The 20,214-nt window shown below is 43.7% G+C and overlaps 1 long non-coding RNA gene across 1 annotated transcript in view; it reads left to right on the forward strand.

Moving 5' to 3' along the window:
* LOC141990206 (uncharacterized) overlaps positions 1–20,214 on the forward strand; it is a 59,181-nt gene that overhangs the window by 30,421 nt on the left and 8,546 nt on the right. The window contains exon 2 of the long non-coding RNA XR_012640105.1: positions 4,611–4,773. This is a non-coding gene — a long non-coding RNA (uncharacterized LOC141990206). The remainder of the gene's footprint in view (positions 1–4,610; positions 4,774–20,214) is intronic.

The following is a 20,214-nucleotide window of genomic DNA, read 5'->3' on the forward strand; positions in this document are numbered from 1 at the left end:
TTCCTGTGTTAGTCTTACAGCACAAAGCCCACTGAAATCACTGGTACAGTATAAACTTCCTATTCATCGAAATGGGACTTTGTCTAGTAAAAATAATTAGACCTGCAGGGGACTGTTCATGAGCGTTGCCAATGCCCGTGAACGAGCTCCTCAAAGCTTCCTGGTTTTAGCTCAGAAGTTCACTGATGTTCTCCCAGTAGGATCACTTTTCTAATGAAACCAGCACATAGTATGTATTTCTTGCAGTGAAGGGCAATGCCTAACAAAAAGCATTAAATCTGTGCTGATGAAGGGGAAACAGACTTCTGGAAGGTTGGGAGCCATCAGAGCAGTTAGAATGTGCAGAAATTTCAAAAACGAGCCTTCCACTGAATGCTAGGCTACCACACCAGTCAAAAGAGAAGAGAAGGGAGGATGAAAGCGGGGCTTGCTCCCACATGCCACCACACGTTTAAGGGCTCCCATGACCGCAAAAAAAATAGAGTCAGATGAGTGAGACACACTGAGCAACACAGGGCAGACCAACCTCATGCAACAGATCCTGTGCATTAGTCACAGGAGACCCAAAACACACATGAAATGCTAGGTTTCTGCTGGATGAGGGCATGAGGCTGGGGACTACATAGACCCTTTGCAGCATGGAGCCAACCTATATGGTGACACTCTCCAGGAGGTAATGGTAGGGTGTGGGCAGAACAGGAAAATGGTGGGACATGGCCAGGGGGTCCATAAACAGTGATCCACTGGACCATAACACCACATCAGTTTGTGACCACTACCAGAGGCATATGCACATATGCACCCCTCCTCCAGGCTGGAGGGAAGGATTCCTTCTCTCCATCTCCCTTCCCTCCATCCCACCCCACACACACACTTCCCTTGAACAAAGCCCTTTTACTGCAGGTTTTCACAGGGGAGTAGAATTTTACCCTTACTCCCTATTCATTAAACTGACTTCTGTACAGTACACTTACAAATACGTTCTGCTATTGTATTGCTGTGTGATTGTTCATTACAGTGGTTTTACACCTGCAACTGCAGCATGTGGAACGGGTCACTGCCAGAGACTGGGAGGACATTAGACTAGATAGAATATAAGGCCAATCAGTATGGCAATTCCTATGTTTCTAACAGAACAACCAAATTTGTTACATAGTTTTCTGTGCAACCCATGTTACTTCACTGGGTAAGTGGAGGATGAAATCCTAACACCATTGAAGTCAATGGGAGTTTTGCCATTGACTTCAACAGGGCCAGGATTTCACCCAGTGTACTATGTCAAACTGTGCCTATAGGACTTAATAAATTGAGAAATAACATGTGGTAAACTCATGACATACCAATGCAGTCTGAACATAAATGGAGGAGCAGTTTGCAATTACTTATCTTGTTTGGAGAGCATCATACAAAGTCAAAGACCATCCATGCAATGGTAATAAACAGCCACTGATTAGCTATCCATGGGCAGAGCTATATGAGACACAGCATAGTAAACAGTGTGCTGAGGATACCCTGAATCTGAAAGTCCAGTCACAAGTTAAAGGACTCCATGCGGCAATCAATGGGTGAATTTCAGTGGCCTGGATTATGCATAAGAACAGCCATTCTGGGTCATACCATGGTCCATCTACCCCAGTATCCTGTTTTCCGACAGTGGCCAATGGTAGGGGCTTCAGAGGGAATGAACAGAACAGGTCATCATCCCATCATCCACTCCCACCAGAAAGTCAAACTAGACAATTTGGTCTTTTGTGGTCTTGATTTTTTTAAAAAATTTCCCTGCATTTTAAGTAGGGCTTTAGCTATGCGTGTAATATATTTCCTAAATGAAAGCAATTAAATGTCTCTCCGCCTGTGATATGCCAAACACCTGATGCGAGCAAATGGTTTATATAGATTTTATTTTTGATTATCAGTGCTTGAGGGGATTCATACTAGTTACCTGGAATTTAAAGTGTTGTTTTTCAATCTCCTATAAGAGGCCACAGATTGCAGGTTAACATTTCTTGTTTAAAATAAACTGAAAATCTGAATCCTACCCAATCAATTCCTAATAGCTAAGCAAGACAGATGGGTGGACCCAACCACTCCTGCCAAGACAACAATGGATTGGTATCGTTAGCTACCAAAAAAAAAAAAATCACACACATGGAACAAGACTCATCCCTGGCATAAATGGGAGCACTTCCCATGTTCATAGATGACAATCAGAAGAGGCCCTCCATGATCATCATCATCTAGTCTGACCTCTTGCCAGTCAGAGGTGAAGGGCCTGGGCAGTTCTGCCAGGGTTTGAACACATGGCTCCGAGGAGTCAAAGTGTTTGACAACTGATGCTGAGCCTGCTAAGCCATCCCGTGTCATGACATTTCAAATGACTGTTAGCTACATTGTATGACTGGGGAACCAAGGCACGGCAAGATTAGATGACTTTCCAGAGGTCACACAGGGAGTCTGACAGAGCCAGGAAGCGAATCCAGGTCTGCTGAGACTTGGGTCAGTGCTTGAAGCACAAGGTCTTCCTTCTTCCTCCATTGTTCAACCAGAGAAGTCCCTGCTGAAACCAGGGAGGGATTGACCTTAAAGATAATAATGCTCCCAAATACATGAACCCCTTTACTCAGGAGATCTTTTATGGAGAAAGAATTTTACGGGGGCTAAGGCACTAAACTAGTGCGTACACTACAGCTGCTACAGTGGCATAGCAACAATGCTGCAATGTAGTGTAGATGCTCCCTACAATGAGGGAAGAGGGTTTTCCCCATCTGTGTAGGTAATCCACTTCTTTCATCAACATATCTACTGCCTCTCAGAAAATTCTTCCATCAACCTAGCGACATTTACAGCGGGGATTAAGTTGACCTAAGTACGGTGTTCAGAGCATGACATTTTTCACAGCCCTGAGTAATGCAGCTAGGTCAGTCTAATTTTTAAGTGTAGACCAGGCCTTGGGCTGAAGAGATCTAGCTACAGTTCCCTGCTCTGCCCCAGACGTCCTGTGTAATCTTGTGTAAATCACTTAGAGATAGATTTCAAAAGGTATTTATGTGCCTAAAGATGCACATAGGTTCCTAGTGGGATTTTCAGAAGCCCTTAAAGTAGGTTAGGTGCCCAACTCCCATTGATTTCAATGAGATCAATAGGAGTGTGATGCCTAACCTGCTTAGGGACCTTTGAAAATTCCTCTGGGCTCTTCTCTGCATTTTTAAGCACCCAAATACCTTTGAAAATCTGCCCCTCATGTTTCAATTTCTTTCCTGTAAAATGCGGACAGGAGTATTTCCTTATCTATTTCAATTGTAGAGGGGCAGTGAGAACTCTTCTGACTGTGAGATTCTACAGTGCCTAATACAATGGGCCCCTCCTCAGAGTGTGGGCCTTTAGGTGCTACAGAACACAAACAATTTGCCATGCTGCTCTTATTTTTTCCTTCTTCTCAAGCAAGGGTAGATTTTACTCTAAATTCAGTGGCTTTTGACTCTAGAAAAGTCCCTTCATAAACATATAAAGGACATACATATATTTCCCAATTTAAAAAAATCCCAGGAGCTGAATAATTAATAATCCAACAAGAGAAAAATTGTTCCTAATTACCAAGCTCCCCTCCCCCCAAAAAGACACATTAATTGCATGGCTCATAGTGGGATAGCTATATTGACAAATCTGATGGTTTTGAGATACACCTGTTACGAATCAATCAATAGCAATTATGAAGTTTCATTATATTTCTAAACTAGCTTTAGGCTTGTGCCAATCTATGTGGACAATATTATACAATACCACTTAACACAATCTTCTTTGTTTGGCTTCAGTAGATTTATGTTTTGCAGGAAATAAACATGATAACTTTTAAATTATATTAACAAACCAAGCAACAATCAGACATCGGTAAAAAGATAATTGGTTAAATTGTGCTTTTGATTGGAATTAATTTTCTGAAGTAAGTCCTGAAAGGGATAGAAGACACCAATCAATAATCTCTTAATGAGGTGCAAGAAAAACATGTGTCAACATGACAGGCTTTGATGGCTAATGATCTTCAGCGGAAGAACACTGTTCAGAGGAAGACTCTGAAAGGCACAGAAAATTGATTAATCGCCATCCCAAGATATTGCAGCAAAGCATTTTGAAATAAAGTAGCCCTCAGACGTTCATATCATTTGCACCTCTGCCATGATGTGTTACTTTGGGAAAGATTGTAGCTTAAGGGTGTTTCTCTCTAGTTATTAATAACTTAGAATCTAGCTGCTTGCTGTGATTTGTTGCCTCACAAACAGCTACCTGAGAATTTTCCTGCATTGTTTACTGGAATGGATAACTAAATGGAAAAGAAACTGTAGGGGTCCTGTTTCTCTTGTTTTTATAGATGCTTTGTTGTGTGTAAGACATATCCAGGCTAGCAGACGTTTTGGTCTTCTGTCACCTACACTCTTTAAGTTTGGCACAGACTAATGCTCGTTTTCTCTAGAGGACAATTTCCCAGGCATAAAAGAGTTTTCATGGGGAAAAAAACAAACCAAACCCTTATTTGCACATTTTCTATTTTCTTCAAGTCAAATTTCTTAAATATAAGATGCAAAACTAACTTCAATTCCATTTTCTGTTCACAGCAACAGACACTTCACCTACATGGCTCAATATATAATCCAAGTGAGAGGGATGGACCTGCTTGTACAGATGCAACCTGAAAACAGAATCCTACATTAGGTTTTAAATGATGGTGTGAACACTGTTAAAAAAGCAGCAGAGGGGACTTCCCAGCAGTACCAGAAGGTATTTAGGCAACTTTTTTCCCTTCTCTCCGTGACAGCCTCAAAATTTGCATTCACTAAATATTTTTGAAGCTGCTCATTATACGGGATGAGATTGGGGTGGGCTAAAGCTAATTTTTTTTGTCATTTCTGTCTTCATTTGGGGATAGTAAAGATTGTATTTCCTTTTCCCTTCTGTCACAGTTAGTATTTTGTTGACACTAATACTCCCAACTCAAATATTCCACTCATTAGGTGCTATGTAATTACACGCTCAGGATTTTACATATTCATATATTTTGCTTAAGGTTGTTGCTCACTTGTCTCTTTCTTGTTTATTAACACAGTAAAAATAACTAATCAGACACAGCTCCAGTTGCAGTTTCCCAACACATGCTTGGTATGATACAAGCAGTGAATATTGACAGGGGATGTCCTATTTTGGGGGCAGCGGAGCCTGGAGTGCTGAGGGGGCTAGCACTGTCACAGTGGAAATATATCCCATGCATGCCTCAGGGAATGGGTCAGAGACAAGGGCAGGATACAGAGGGGTTAGAGCAGTTCTCATAGTGCCCGGGATTGGGTCTAGGAACAGGTAAGAACCTCCTGGGACCCTCCTTCCCAGCCTGGAGCCAGCAGCCCCCTCAATCTCAATACCTCCCCTCACTCCCCCTCCTATTCCTCTGTCCATTTGCAGGGAGTTTCTGTTTCCCCTCCCCACCACACACACTTGATGACTGGGATTAGTGGGCAGACTCCACCAAACCAACGGAAATCCTAACCCCTCAGGTGAGAATGGCCACAGCACCCAGACATCAAGTGAGAGCAGGAAACAAAAACCAAACAGGGATGAGGATGCAGTTCACAGAGGTAAAACAAGGGAACAATGAGCAGAGAACCCAAGACAGTGCCCATTCCTCTTCCTCGAAGGAATACAATGAGTCAGTGCACGCCACCCACAGGAACTCTCTGGATGTGCACAGAGATAAGGGACTGGGAAAAGGCCTCACAAGCATAGGCCCTCCTTGTCCAGTTTTGTCCTCCTGGAGTGATGAATGGCCATCTTGGCCAGAGTCAGGAAGCTGCTAATGAGGAGAGGACTTCAGGCTGTCAGTATATTCATCCGTATAACAGGTACAGCACAGTGGCATGGCAAGTGTCAAGGTTCCTTCCCCACTCTGAACTCTAGGGTACAGATGTGAGGACCTGCATGAAAAACCCCCTAAGCTTATTTTTACCAGCTTAGGTTAAAATTTCCCCAAGGTACAAACTATTTTACCTTTTGCCCTTGGACTTTATTGCTACCACCATCAAGCATTTAACAAATATATAACAGGGAAAGAGCCCGCTTGGAAACGTCTTTCCCCGTAAAATCCTCCCAAACCCTACACTCCCTTTCCTGGGGAAGGCTTGATAAAAATCGTCACCAATTTGCATCGGTGAACACAGACCCAAACCCTTGGATCTTAAGAACGATGAAAAAGCAATCAGGTTCTTAAAAGAAGGATTTTAATTGAAGAAAAAGTAAAAGAATCACCTCTGTAAAATCAGGATGGTAAATACCTTACAGGGTAATCAGATTCAAAACATAGAGAATCCCTCTAGGCAAAACCTTAAGTTACAAAAAGACAAAAAACAGGAATATACATGCTATTCAGCACAGCTTATTTTATCAGCCATTTAAACAAAACAGAATCTAATGCATATCTAGCTAGATTACTTACTAAGTTCTAAGACTCCATTCCTTTTCTGTTCCCGGCAAAAGCATCACACAGACAGAGAGAACTTTTGTTTCTCCACCCCCTCCAGCTTTGAAAGTATCTTGTCTCCTCATTGGTCATTTTGATTAGGTGCCAGCAAGGTTATCCTAGCTTCTTAACCCTTTACAGGTGAAAGGGTTTTTCCTCTGGCCAGGAGGGATTTAAAGGTGTTTACCCTTCCCTTTATACTTATGACAACAAGCTTCACCACACCACACACACATGGGCCTCAACCCTAATATGGAAGGAGCACCTCTGGGGCAATAGAATAGTTCTGCTTTCATGACCATTCAGACTTTGACCACTCTGCAGGGATTGCCGACCAGGGTGAGAAGTGGAGCAACGTATCTCCTGATGTTACCTGCATTTGGGGAACCAAACTGACACCAATAATTCATTTCACTCAGGAATCAAACAGTAATGAACACACACTACCAGTGCATGGCCTAGATCTGAGACTGTATTCTTGAGTTAGTGTGGTCTAGTGGGTAGGGCACAGGGCTAGCAACTCTAGAGTCAGCAGTTCAATTCCTGCCTCTCCCACTTTTCAACAGTGTGACCTCAGGTACATCACATCACTGTCTTGTGCCTATTTCCTCTCCCATCTGTTGTCTGTGTAGACCAATCTCTTCAGGGAAGGGACTGTCTCACTATCCACAGTGGGGCTGTGACATACTAAGGTACAATCCAGACTAATGAGTAGCTGTGTCACCCCTGCCCTGTAACCTAGGGTACCCTTTACAATGCTTGGCTGTTCACAAACAATCTTCAGCATGTAAGTCACTCCCAGCTATGCCTGTGTGTGCTCCAGCCAGACACACCATGGCTCTTCCAGCCTTAAAAATTACCACAAGGTGTCCCCAACACATGCCCGGTTCTCAGATTTCCCCCCCAGAAATATATGTCCTGTACTGCCTCTCTCTCTCCTGGACAGAACAAATATATTAAGGCAGTAATATGCACACTTGTAACCCCAAAAGGAGTTACCCAGACACTTCAACACACTGGATTAGATAAAATAGTAAAACAAGTTTATTAACTTTGAAGGGATTTAAAGTGAGTACAAGTAATGAGGACAGGAATGGTGACAAGAAAAAAATAAGATAAGATGTTTACTAATACCTAACTTAACGTCCCATATTAGATTCAAGGAAAGTTTCTCATCATGTGCTCCAGCAGATTACTGACCAAACTTTCAGGTCAGGACCCCTTCCCCAAAGTCCAAAACCCTCTTCCTTTGTCTTTTCAGGCACAGTGAATGTGATAGGCAGGGCAGTGCCTTGGGGTATTTATCCCTCCTTTTTTATAGTTTCAGTCTCCCTCTTGAAAAACATTTCTGCTGAGAACTAGAAACCAAAGAGTCTATGTGGAAGGATTTTCCCTCGTGGTTTTTTCTTTTTATGTTTTAACTTTGTCTTCTCTTCCTGCTTAAAGACTCTGTGTGCTGCTTAAATGCAAAGTAAGCAGAGCACACATTCCTTTTTTAGGACACACCTGTTTCCTGCTTCTGTTTAGGTAGCGCTGTCAGGTTTGGAACATGTATACCATACAGGGAAATCTTTTACTGCACATATAATGTTGCAACACACATTTTATCAGGACAATACTGACCAGCAAATTGAGTTTACAAATGATACTTTACAAGGCATACTTTTTACAAAGATTACTACAATAGCGTGTAGGCTGTAAATACAGGGGTATATTTGATCTCTAGCCAAATAGCTAATAAAATAAATAAATAAATAACAAATAAAATAGATACACAAGGCTCTAAGTGACTGACCTAAAGCTCACTGAAAATCAGTAGAAAAATTCCCACTGATTTCAATGGGCTTTAGATAAGGCCCTAAATCCCATTTCCAATCACTGCCACCCAGTCCCATTAAGATAGTGATTGTAAAGCTTGATTTGTTAATGAAGTCAGGAAGAATCCCAATTATAGCTGGTCAAAACTTCTCTGACAGAATGGTTTTCGATCCGAAAGGGCCATTTTGTCAAAACCAAAACTTCCTGTGAGAATGTGTCAATTTCAATGAAGTTTCATGGAGGGGAGGAAGAGAAAAGGGAGAGAGCATTTTTCTAAGGTAAAAAACATTTTCAGAATCAAACTTCCCATTTCAAACAACTTTTCCTTTATAATTTTATTTTATATTATAGAACATTTTTTAAAAGTCCAACACTTCATTCACCCAAAACTTGTTGGGAAATTTTGTTTCATGGGAAATTTAGAAATTCATTGTTTTCCAGTTCGCAAAACAAGAATTCCAGTTCTTGCACAGCTCGACTTACAATTCTGGTGAATTTTGGCTTGGGGAAGAAATAGGTGTAACGCAGTACTCAGCATGCAATATATATCTCCCCTCTGTGATCGACAGAGGATGGGAGTCTGCCACAGCTCCCAGTATGGAACTTTCCGGAAGTCCTGTTTCCCCACCCCCAAACTTCATCTTTGGTTTTCTAAACAGCTCTAGTTGTAAAATGAACCTTAATTCTGACCCTGGTCAGTGTGTGTTATGATACTCTAATTACATGATACCATACTATTTCTCAAATAATGCAACATCATACAGTTTTTTCCTATGATCTTAAATATGCAGGTGTGGCTTCTTGATTTTTTTTTAAACCACCATTGTACACTTAGAAACTTTCATTGTTACAATGGTCCAGGATAGTATTGCTCTATTGACAGACTGTGTGAATTCTCTTCTTAATAAGGTCCATATTTCAGTTATTTTGTCTGTACTGTACATTTTCTTTACTATCTACAGCTTAGGTGCAATTCAGGCAAATCACTACAAAGGTAATTTAGCTCTAAACTGACATAGAAATACATAGTCCTATTTGATGCAACACATATCTGGTTGTACAAAAGTGTTGTATTATACTGTAATATTTGACAAACAGTATATGATCATGCAGTTAGAGACATACACAGAAGGAGGCAGGATTAATTTTCACATTGTCTCTACTTATTTTTAAGCACTTAACCATGCAATCCCAGCATTCTCTTTATAAAGTTTACAATGTCTCCTTTTGTCTTTCCTTATATTAACAATTGGCCAGCTTCACAGGGATCCTGAGCTTTGAAATACATTATAAAGCTACTTACTTTCAGCACATTCTGTAACACAGAAGAACCTTGGCTCCCAAATCAGACTTCTGGAAAAATAATAATCCTGTGTAACAGGGCCAAATACCTCTTGGTCGTGGCATATTCCCAAATCATTTTCTCTATTTAGCTAAGTTTCCATTAAGAGTCACAAAATCTTTGGGAAAAGTTGAGTTGTCAAAGTGGAACATTAAATATTTCATATCATTCCAGTGACTGGAAGTTCCTGTCCTTTCTTTACGTTCTCATGTGGTCTTTGTCATAGAAAGTTCAGAGGAGGGACACAGACAGGAGCAGGAGTATCACCCTCAGTAGTTTACTGAGCACAGGTTGTGCTCACAGCATACGGAAGCCCTGAACATATTACATGTAACTGTTCAAATGAGGAGTGCCAGAAAGAAAATGGTGTAGTTAACATCAAAGTGCATTGTTTTTGTTTATGTTTGCCAGTGCTTCTGAATGTTTATCGGAATGGCAGCAGATGGCATGAGGCAAATGTATGCACTTTTTCACAGTTTTTTCCAAAATGAACAGATGTCTTCATTACATGCTACATGACCGTGTGTAACAAAATGTGACAAGCATCAGAGGTAGAGAAAAGTGGCATGTCCCCTTTCTAACCTGGATTGCTTCTTGGCATAGATCTTTGTCAGGTTTGGGCATTGCACTGAATGCTCAAAATGGGGAAAGTGGAGATGTTTTAATATGTACTTGCTCACCCACCTCATTAGGATATTAAAAATGGATTAGAGACCTGCCGCTCAATTCACCCCTGCTACAAAACTGCATCTCCTTGCACCAGCAAGGCTGGAGGGAACAGGGGGATTCACCCCCGAGGAGAACAGGTGTTATTTAGAGAAACCTGTGCTGCCCTAGGGCCTGATTCAGTGTCCACTGAAACCAACGGAAGAACTCCCATAGACTTCAACTGGTTTTGAATCAGGCCCATGGGCAGCATTCAAAGAAGAAATCTGACAATGTGCTGTAGCCAGGGGAAGACAACTTTAAGTTGCATCGGGGGACCGCCTCCAGAAGAGTCTTCTGGGGAGATTAATTGAATTCATGCATTCCTGGCATCCCTAGCCATACCCCTTTCCCAGGCTAGCACCACTCATATTTTGCCATAGTAAAAGTAAGATTTCTGGCTTTCTGAAGTGTCCGCTCCCTGCACCTCCACTCCCAGCAGGCAGGAGGCTGTAGATTTTTTTAAAACACTATTGCAGCCTCCCCAAGCAGGCTTTGCACCACTTGGGCTCACAGTCAGCATCTGCACTGAGAGAAGCCAGAATAGATCCTATAGTGAATCTGGCTATTCATGTTTGGATAGCACTGTGAACATCAGCCCCGCCCCATTGATTTCCACAGTGTTGTTATTTACTCTGGCTAAAGATGTGGCCCGTAATGTTCTAAATATTACTATTATTCATTCATGTGATAGTTTAGCCACTCTAACAATTCAGCACTCAAGAAAACCTTGGTCTGTACATAGATAAGGTAGCAAGTTTGGAGGCCAGTGAGCTTCCATGATGGCATTGCAGAACCTCACCTTCCCCTGCAACCTGCTTTTGGTTTTCACTAATTACTGCCATTAGGAACTACTCCAGAAATTAATTACGCTCCTAACAAAAAAGCAGCGATCTAATGACAAAAGCAATAATGATGGAAATATTAAGGTTTGTGGGATATCTGCAATTTGCCTCTGCTCACTTGAGTACTATTGGGTTATTGGCCACATTCGCACTATGCTGACTTGAACTGAGTCAGGTAACAGTTCAGCAGTTTCAGCCAGACAGGGATGCTTCTAAATTTTAAGACCAAAGATTTTCAAAAGTGACTCGTGATTTTCAGGTGCCCAAACTCGAGACACCCTAAAAAGCAGATGGATTTTCAGCGAGAGGATGCTTGGCCATTTCTAAAAATCTGGCCCCTTTCAGAGGTCCCAAGCTCGGCACCCAGAATTATTAATCACTCGACCAAAGTTCCCCAGCTGGCTGTGGACACATCTTGTTCACACAACCTAGAGTACAAGACATCAGACCAGGTGCCTCTTTCAGGATGCTCTTGACACTGCCTCAGAAGTCATCCTTTCCAGAATTGCTATCAAATACATTTGCCAATGTTAAATCCCTTTTGTACCATCCCAGCAGCCCAAAGGGGCCTAACGCTTCCATAACCTAAGGATTCCCCTTGCACAGATGCATCTTCAGCTGGTGAAGGATAGGGAGCTGCAGCAGGCTATGACCCTGGGCCAGCATCTCCCAACTGGCCCTTTAAATTACCTCCACCCAGATCAGCCATGAAGCTTCTCACGTAAACAAAACTTGGAACAAATTCTTCACAACCAAATCCCTTTCTTGGCAGGCATTGTTGCTGGATGGGGTTTTCCCCAACACTCCTCCACTGTTTGGAGGCAAAGTCAAACCATTCTGTCACATTCTCCCTGGCCTGGGAGAGGTTAGCAAACAGTCCTCTTCCCACCAGTGTCTTTCCCCTTATGATGGCCTCCTTCCCAGAACATGTCCTGATTATCTAAGAAATGGGAGCCGTGCCCTACCCTATATTACATGGCTCTTGTTCCTGGGCCCTAAAGAGAACAGGAGTCTCCAAGCAACTGTTCCAGTGGGACCACTTCATCGTTTTCTCAACATCTGCATCTGTTGTTCTCCATTGCAGAACTCCTGGAACAGCGTGACCACTGAGACTTCTGGTCTTAAAGATCCAGTACATCCATCAGAAGGGCTTAATAGGTCATGTCTAATGGGCAGGAGGGGGTGAGGCCACAGTTTGAGGGGAGAGCACCTGTTTGATGGAGCTGCTCCTCAGGAGACATTACCTGCAAGCACAAGTTACCGCAGCCCTGAACTCTTCTCTAGTTGAGGCCACCTCTTTGGTATTCACACACTTAGAAACAACATGAAACCTTTCAATCATGAAATGCCCACACACTCACTCTCTCCTCTGCTTTTCTGTAGCAGGCTTCAGATAATCAAAGTATTCCTGACAACAGCTGCACTTTCCCTGCTAAATTGCCAATAACCTCCTTCTTGTTACCAACACAAAGCAGAGAAAATCTGGGATTAAGGGAATATTTCTTACCAGTTGACAATCAGCAGCAGCTATTTATTGACAATTATTTCCAATCGATCACCAGCCCTGACTGATGCCAACCCCATGAATATGAAAGAATTGTTCTCCACAGTATCTGTGTGTCATCCTGTACCAGCCTGGAGAGGGTTAAGGAGGCTGTGAAGGGGGCCAATTAACTTGAAAGGCTGCACCTGAAGGAGAGTCAGGGCAGTAAAAGCTGATTGGAGATGGAGGCCTGCTCAGAAGGAACAAGCAGCGCTGGTATAAAGAGAGGAAGTTGGCAGCAGAAAGGGGCTGCAGGGGAAGTAGTCTGCAGTCATTCCCTGGATGAAGGGAGATGTGTTTGGAGGCTACAGGTTACAGTTCCTCCCCGGGAGGAGGGAGTTTGGACTGGTAAACCCAGGGGTGGGGGGGAGCCAGAAGGTACAGCTGAGAAGTAGGAAGATGTAGGAGTGAATCCAGGAAAAGAGCAACATGCTCTGGGAGGGAGCAGGCCACCATTTGAGAGAGAGAGAGAGGGTCCCTGGACTGGAACCCGCAGTGGATGGTGGGCCTGGGTTCCCCTGTAGGGTGACCAGATAGCAAGTGTGAAAAATCAGGACGGGGGTGGAGGGTAATAGGAGCCCATATAAAAAGAAGGCCCAAATATCGGGACTGTCCCTATAAAATTGGGATATCTGGTCACCCTATTCCCCTGCCACCACTGGAGGAATGGTACGGTTAGGGTGTTGATGAGAAGACTGACATTTTGTATAAATGGACTTTGGTACCCTGGAAGGGGGGGGGACAGACTATAGTGACTAGGATTGCCAGGTGTCCCGTTTGCAACTGGAACACTCGGCCAAAAAGGGACCCTGGCAATATGGGTCCTTTTCACGAGTTTGATCCAAAACCAGTTGAAATCGATGGTAGTTTTTCCACTGATTTCAATGGGTGTGTTGAATCAGGCCCTGTGGCAGCACCAGTATTTCTCTAAGCATCAGCAGAAACAAAATGTCTTAATGCAACACCCATGCTCTCCTCAGGGGATAGGAAGTATCAGACTACAACCACTGAGGAGTTTCCCAAGCGATAAGAATATAATTTTTTATACAGAGATTTTAGGGAGGGTTTTTGTTCAAGCTTACTACTTTAAGGCCTGGCCTCGCTCTCTGGTTAGTGACATAGGGACTTCTTCCCAACTCTCTTTGAGGATTTCATTTGCTTTTTGGTGCTCCCAACAGCACTACCCATCTGGAACACGGCCCCTGCTAGGCCTGAAGCTTCTTGCAGAGCTGTTCTCTGCAAACTGCTTCCCGGAAGCACTATCTCCCTCAGAAGTTCTCTGGGCCTCTTCCCTGTGGCAACTGTCTGTCCCTCCAGCACCAACAGATCACATGGGGCCTCATTAGCAGTACATGACAACCCACGGTGGGGGTCCTCTGAATTGGCTACCCTTATGTTCTTTTTCATTTAAGTCCCTGAAGGACAGATTAGAGTGACACACAACATTTTGCACATGACTAAATAAAAAACAAGACACTAGTCTCACCTGTTCTACAGAAAGGCAGAAACAGAAACCCTGCCTAAGAGAACGCAGTTGCTTCTGCCAAAACCGTATTCCTCACTGGCCTGAAGCCAGTGGCCTTTTCAGCTTTCTTCCTGACCTTTGTTTCTACTATAGCCCTCGCTACTCTCAGTAGGTTCCCTTCCAATACCCCCTGATCTATTCTACTGAATCTGGAGTCTTACAACGCTCTGTCTCTGGTGTGTATATGGCCCACATGATTGTAGTATCTGAGCACCTAAAAATCCTGAAAGTGTTTATATTCACAACATCCCTGGGAGGTAGGGGAGTAATTCTCTTGTTATCCTCATTTTCCTGAGCGACTGACTTGTCCATGCTAAGTCTATGGCAGAGCACGGAATTGAACTTGGGTCTGACTCCCACGTTAATGCCCTGATCACTGGATCATCCTGAGCTCCTCACATTTATTCTGCTTCCAGACTCCCTAGTCTGGTTTGCAGAACTGCTCATTTAAAAAAAAAAAAAAAAGTGTCAATGGGGGAAAATATATTGAAAAAATTTCACTACTGTTTTTAGCACAACTCAGCTCCTGTCCAGGTGTAAGACTTTTAGAGCTGAATCAAGGTAATTGATACCTTCTCTGTGCTGCCCCACATTAGGAGCTACGGGATGACTAAAATAAGTTGAAGGCATTTTGCTAGTGCCCGCAAGGATGTTAACAGGGAGCAGGACCTATGTGCTGAGCATAGTTATGGCAGGCCAACGTGCAGAGATGCCACTGCGGGGCAAACTGTGTCCCCTGCCCATTGTTCCCACACCTGTAAAGGAGCCATCCTTCAATTACAGATCTGTAGTGTGAGGATCTTGTCCTTTTGTTAATGTATCTGTGAAATGCCAGGCATGTTTAGGACTCCCTAGAAATAACAAAGAGACTGTTGGCTCTTCTTCTCACCCTAGCATTGCCCCTCTGCTGAGTAGTATCAGAATTCTGGGGACTTTCAAATTGGCTTCCCAGTGTCAGAAAAATCAGTCTGGATATAACTTGATTTATTTAGACACGTACAGCAATCCTGGAAGAGAGGCAGTCACAGACAAAAGGCAAACCTCGCTTCCAGAAATGTCAGCCCATATACCAATGCCTGGTTCCCAGAAAGCTACTCTGTCCCAAGAATTGCCACCAAATATAAAAAAGAAAGCAGAGAACAAACTCTCTGCTTTCTACCACAGCTTCTCTCCAACAAGGACTATTGTTTAAAAAAAAAATCACCACGTGACAGATTGAATATCTGCTTCCACACTAAGCATTTGTCTACAAGGGGAATTTACAGGGAAGTTGGTGCAGAATATGTAGGGTGTGAAGTTAAAACTCAATAGCTATTTTGCACTAACTTCTCATGTGGCCACTCTTCTTCCACACTTTGGAAGTGGATTAACCTAAACCACACAAGGCACTGTGATTGCTGTGTAGACAAACCCAGAGGTGTGACTGCAGCACATGTAAACATACCCGAGCTAGCTTTAATTGAGCCTGCTCAAACAGTGAAACCACAGCACAGGCTTCACAAGCCGACCTGAGGTATGAATCATAGCCCTGGTCTACACTAGGACTTTAGGTCGAATTTAGCAGCGTTAAATCGATGTAAACCTGCACCCGTCCACACGATGAAGCCCTTTATTTCGACTTAAAGGGCTCTTAAAATCGATTTCCTTACTCCACCCCTGACAAGTGGATTAGCGCTTAAATCGGCCTTGCCGGGTCGAATTTGGGGTACTGAGGACACAATTCGACGGTATTGGCCTCCTGGAGCTATCCCAGAGTGCTCCATTGTGACTGCTCTGGACAGCACTCTCAACTCAGATACACGATTGTCTGCTGTTGCTCTGACGCAGGGAGGGGCGACTGACGACATGGCTTACAGGGTTGGCTTACAGGGAGTTAAAATCAACAAAGGGGGTGGCTTTACATCAAGGAGTATTTCAGGCAGGACTTCACGGAGAGTTCCAATAAGAAATGGTGCACCTAAGTTATTGTTCTTATTGGAACAAGCAGGTTGGTCTGGCCTCTGATTGATACATGGCTAGATTTACCTCGCTGCACCTTCTCTGTGAGTGACTGCAGTGTGACCTAGAGGAATGAGTCCCCTAGATGGGGGGGTAGGGGGGGGTTGCAAATGAGTACAAAACAAATCTGGTCTATTTCTTGTTTTGATATACTCCATCTATCTTTTACATCTTTGGCTGGCAGCAGACGGTGCAGAAGGACTGAATGCCATCCACATCTCATGGCTGCTCGGCAGAAGATGGTACAAGAGGACTGCTACTAATCCGTATCGCCTGCCTGCTCACCATAAGATGGCTCAATAGGACTGACTGCAGGACTAAAGAGAATGACCTGATCAAGTCACTCCAAATTTAGTCCCTGCGCCCATGTCTGCCCAGGCGCTCCTGATCGACCTCACAGAGGCGACCAGGAGCACCTCGGACATGACGATGACGGCTACCAGTCCTACTGTACCGTCTGCTGCCACAAGGCAAGGGGTTGCTGCTGCTGTGTAGCAATGCAGTACCACATCTGCCAGCACCCAGGAGACATACGGTGACAGTGAGCTGAGCGGGCTCCATGCTTGCCGTGGTATGGCGTCTGCACGGGTAATTCAGGAAAAAAGGCGCAAAACGATTGTCTGCCCTTGCTTTCACGGAAGGAGGGAGGGAAGGGGGGCCTGACGACATGTACCCAGAACCACCCACGACAATGTTTTAGCCCCATCAGGCATTGGGATCTCAACCCAGAATTCCAATGGGCAGCGAAGACTGCGGGAACTGTGGGATAGCTACCCACAGTGCAACACTCCGGAAGTCGACGCTTGCCTCGGTAGTGTGGAAGCACTCCGCCGAGTTAATGCACTTAGAGCATTTTCTGTGGGGACACACACACTCGAATATATAAAACCGATTTCTAAAAAACCGACTTCTATAAATTCGACCTAATTTCGTAGTGTAGACATACCCATAGAAAATCAGGGCTGGAAGGGACCTCAGGAGATCATCTAGTCCAACCCCCTGCTCAAAGCAGGACCAATCCCCAATTTTTGCCCAGGATCCCTAAATGGCCCCCTCAAGGATTGAACTTATAACCCTGTGTTTAGCAGGCCAACGTTCAAACCACTGAGCTATCCCTCTCCCCTTAGGCAGCTAGCCTGAGCTGACGTCTGCACTGACGTGACTTCACTGCTGTTGGTATTCGCCCTAGCTAGATTAAAGCTAGTTGAGGTAGGTCTACACATGCTGCAATCCCACCTCCAATTGCAGTAAAGACACACCCAGAGTGCAGAATAAGAGCATCCATATGGGGAGCTAGTGGGGAATAGCTATTCAGCACCAGTTATTCTGGGCTTCCCACACACACTAAAAATAATAACTCGTGAGACTGTGATTAACACCACCAGCTGACAACTCCTGTCAGAATGATGTTATAATAAATAATAACTGAAACTTAGCTACAGGTTGTTGTACACTGAGACTGCTAAATATCAGACCTAATTAGATAATGCAGGCCAAAAAAAGGGAAGTCAGCAGACACAAGGGATTGCTACCACAAAGGTAATTACTTGTAAAATATAAAAGCCATGCAAATTCAAACGAGCGGTGTGCCTGGATTGGCATTACTGATCTAAATCCCAACCCTGAACTTTAGGAAGGGTCAGACTTGGCTAGGGATCCTGGTTTGAACTTCCCAGCTGAGGTCACTCTATAATGGCTCAGACTAGAACTCTGAATCCAAACACTCTTGAACACCAGAGAGAATACATGGGGGAATTTATGTCAGATGCTCAGCTGGTTTAAATCAGCTTAGCTCCATTGACTTCAGTTAATGTGATGCAAAAATCTTCATTATGGACTTCAGTGAGGTTACAATGATATACACCAGCTGAGGAGGTAGCTCTTCACTTTTAGGCAGTCTCTTCTGTGGCAGCTTCAGTAGTGGAAATGCAATATGCAAAAGACTTACTCCGTTCTTAGGGCACTAGAGACCACTCTAATTGGTTATAAATGCAAGATTAGATTGGCAGAGAAATAAGATTAGCTCCATTTTACCACATGGTCACAGTTACACTCTCTCTATGAACATCCAGCTAAGAAAAATTCCCAGAGCCACTCCTACCACCTCTTACTGCTCTCCTTGCTTGGCCATATAAACCTGGCCTCTTTTACAGGAGTAACACTATGACCTTCTCAAGGCATATGTGCAACTAACAATTACTGTTAACAGTAGCCCTTCCTGCCTGTTTTCCTTACCTGCATAAACAGGATAAGTAACTGTCCTGCCAGTGGACACTACCCATTTCTGCTTTGAAAGCTTCAAAATATTTAAACAGGATATTCTGTGAAACAGTCCACAAAACACTGTGGTCCTGTCACAGCATTTCCAGACATCACTGGAGTATCTTATGTTGGCGCTGGCTGAACTGCTACCCAATACCTATAAAAGGATGAGAAATTGACTCAATGTGCCTTTGTCTTCAACCACCCTCCTGGGAGCATCTACTGCCTGATTGCCATGACAATCTTCCATTTCACCCCACAAGCTCCTTCTGCCCCCCATTCCATCTATTTCAGGGACTTTCTGCAACCTCCTCTCTCCCTGTGTGCGCGCACCTCCTTTCCCCACCAGGCCAGGGGCTATGTGCACCCCACCACACACACACACCCCATAACAGGGTCCCTCATTCTCCAAACTTTTACAGGCCACATCTTGACTAGAGCACATACTCAGCCACTTTTCTTAGTCTAGATAAAGCCATAGGTCTATTACATACTGCCTCATAGTGCCCCGGCCATTTTGCCTTTGTCGACAAAGCATATGTAATTCGTTAATGTGTTCTTGGCAGGCTCAGAGCATGTATCTCCTTTTCCTATTGTTCCAGTGTAGTGCAGGTGTTCTTGATGCTAAGGGTTGACTAAATCCGTTGCCTTCCTGTTCTTAAGCAGTGGAACAAGACAGAAGTTTTTCTGCCCACATCTACTCTGAGGATTGTTTCTATCAAGAGCTGAACCATCTCATCTGGGCACAGAGGGAAGCACAAGAATGGGTCTGGCTTGGAATGCTAGGAATGCTATTCAAATGCCATTTTTTATTCCTAATAGGCTAGGAGTAGAAGGGATATACACTTTAATTTTCAGAACAAAGATGTCCATTTTATTTGAACTCTGTGATTCAGTTGCAGGACAAATATAATTACTTCTCTTTGCACATGCAACTTGCAACTTGCATGTCGTCTCATCTCCTCTTCCTTCCTGGTTTTCCTTCTCTACCTCCTTCTCCAAGGCATAATTCCCAACCCTTATACTCAGCAATAACAATTATTATCCTATCTCTAGCCACAGCAATATCCCTTCCTGAGGTTACACAATATTGTAGACTGATTGGAATGTTGAGAGTTGATTCAAGCAATCTGATTAGTGAGGGGAATATTAATTCTCTGGAAATATCCTGCATCAAACTACTAAATATTTTGGAAATGGCATCTACCCCAAAAACCAAATAAATAATCCATATACATCCGCAGTGATTTTATGTCTTCCTTCATCTGTATCCTATACTAGTAATAACCTCAACACAGGACATTTCCTAGCCATTCCTAACCAGCTGCGGTTAATGGATGCCTCCTCTGTGCCTTAGGCCATCAGCTTCTCTCAGCCAGTCATTAATCCCAAGGAAATGCCCCTTTACTCCATAAACAACCACTGTCCAGGATATTTCCTGGGGAACTTATGGGCAGCTGGAATTATTGGCCCTAGGCAAATGCTCACTAAATCGCCAAGAAATGCCCCGCATCTTGATTGTTATTGCTTCAACATGCGGGGGGGGGAGGCCAGGGAAAGTGTCTATTTAAGTGACCTAAACACAACGGGTTTCCTGACTAGGCCTTGCACTTTCCAGCAAGCCCTCACGCCCACCCCTTACGCAGATACATTTAAAATTGAGAAGCCAACACTTTC

The sequence above is a fragment of the Natator depressus genome, chromosome 6 (assembly GCF_965152275.1).
Source record: "Natator depressus isolate rNatDep1 chromosome 6, rNatDep2.hap1, whole genome shotgun sequence".
NCBI classification, from domain to species: Eukaryota; Metazoa; Chordata; order Testudines; family Cheloniidae; genus Natator; species Natator depressus.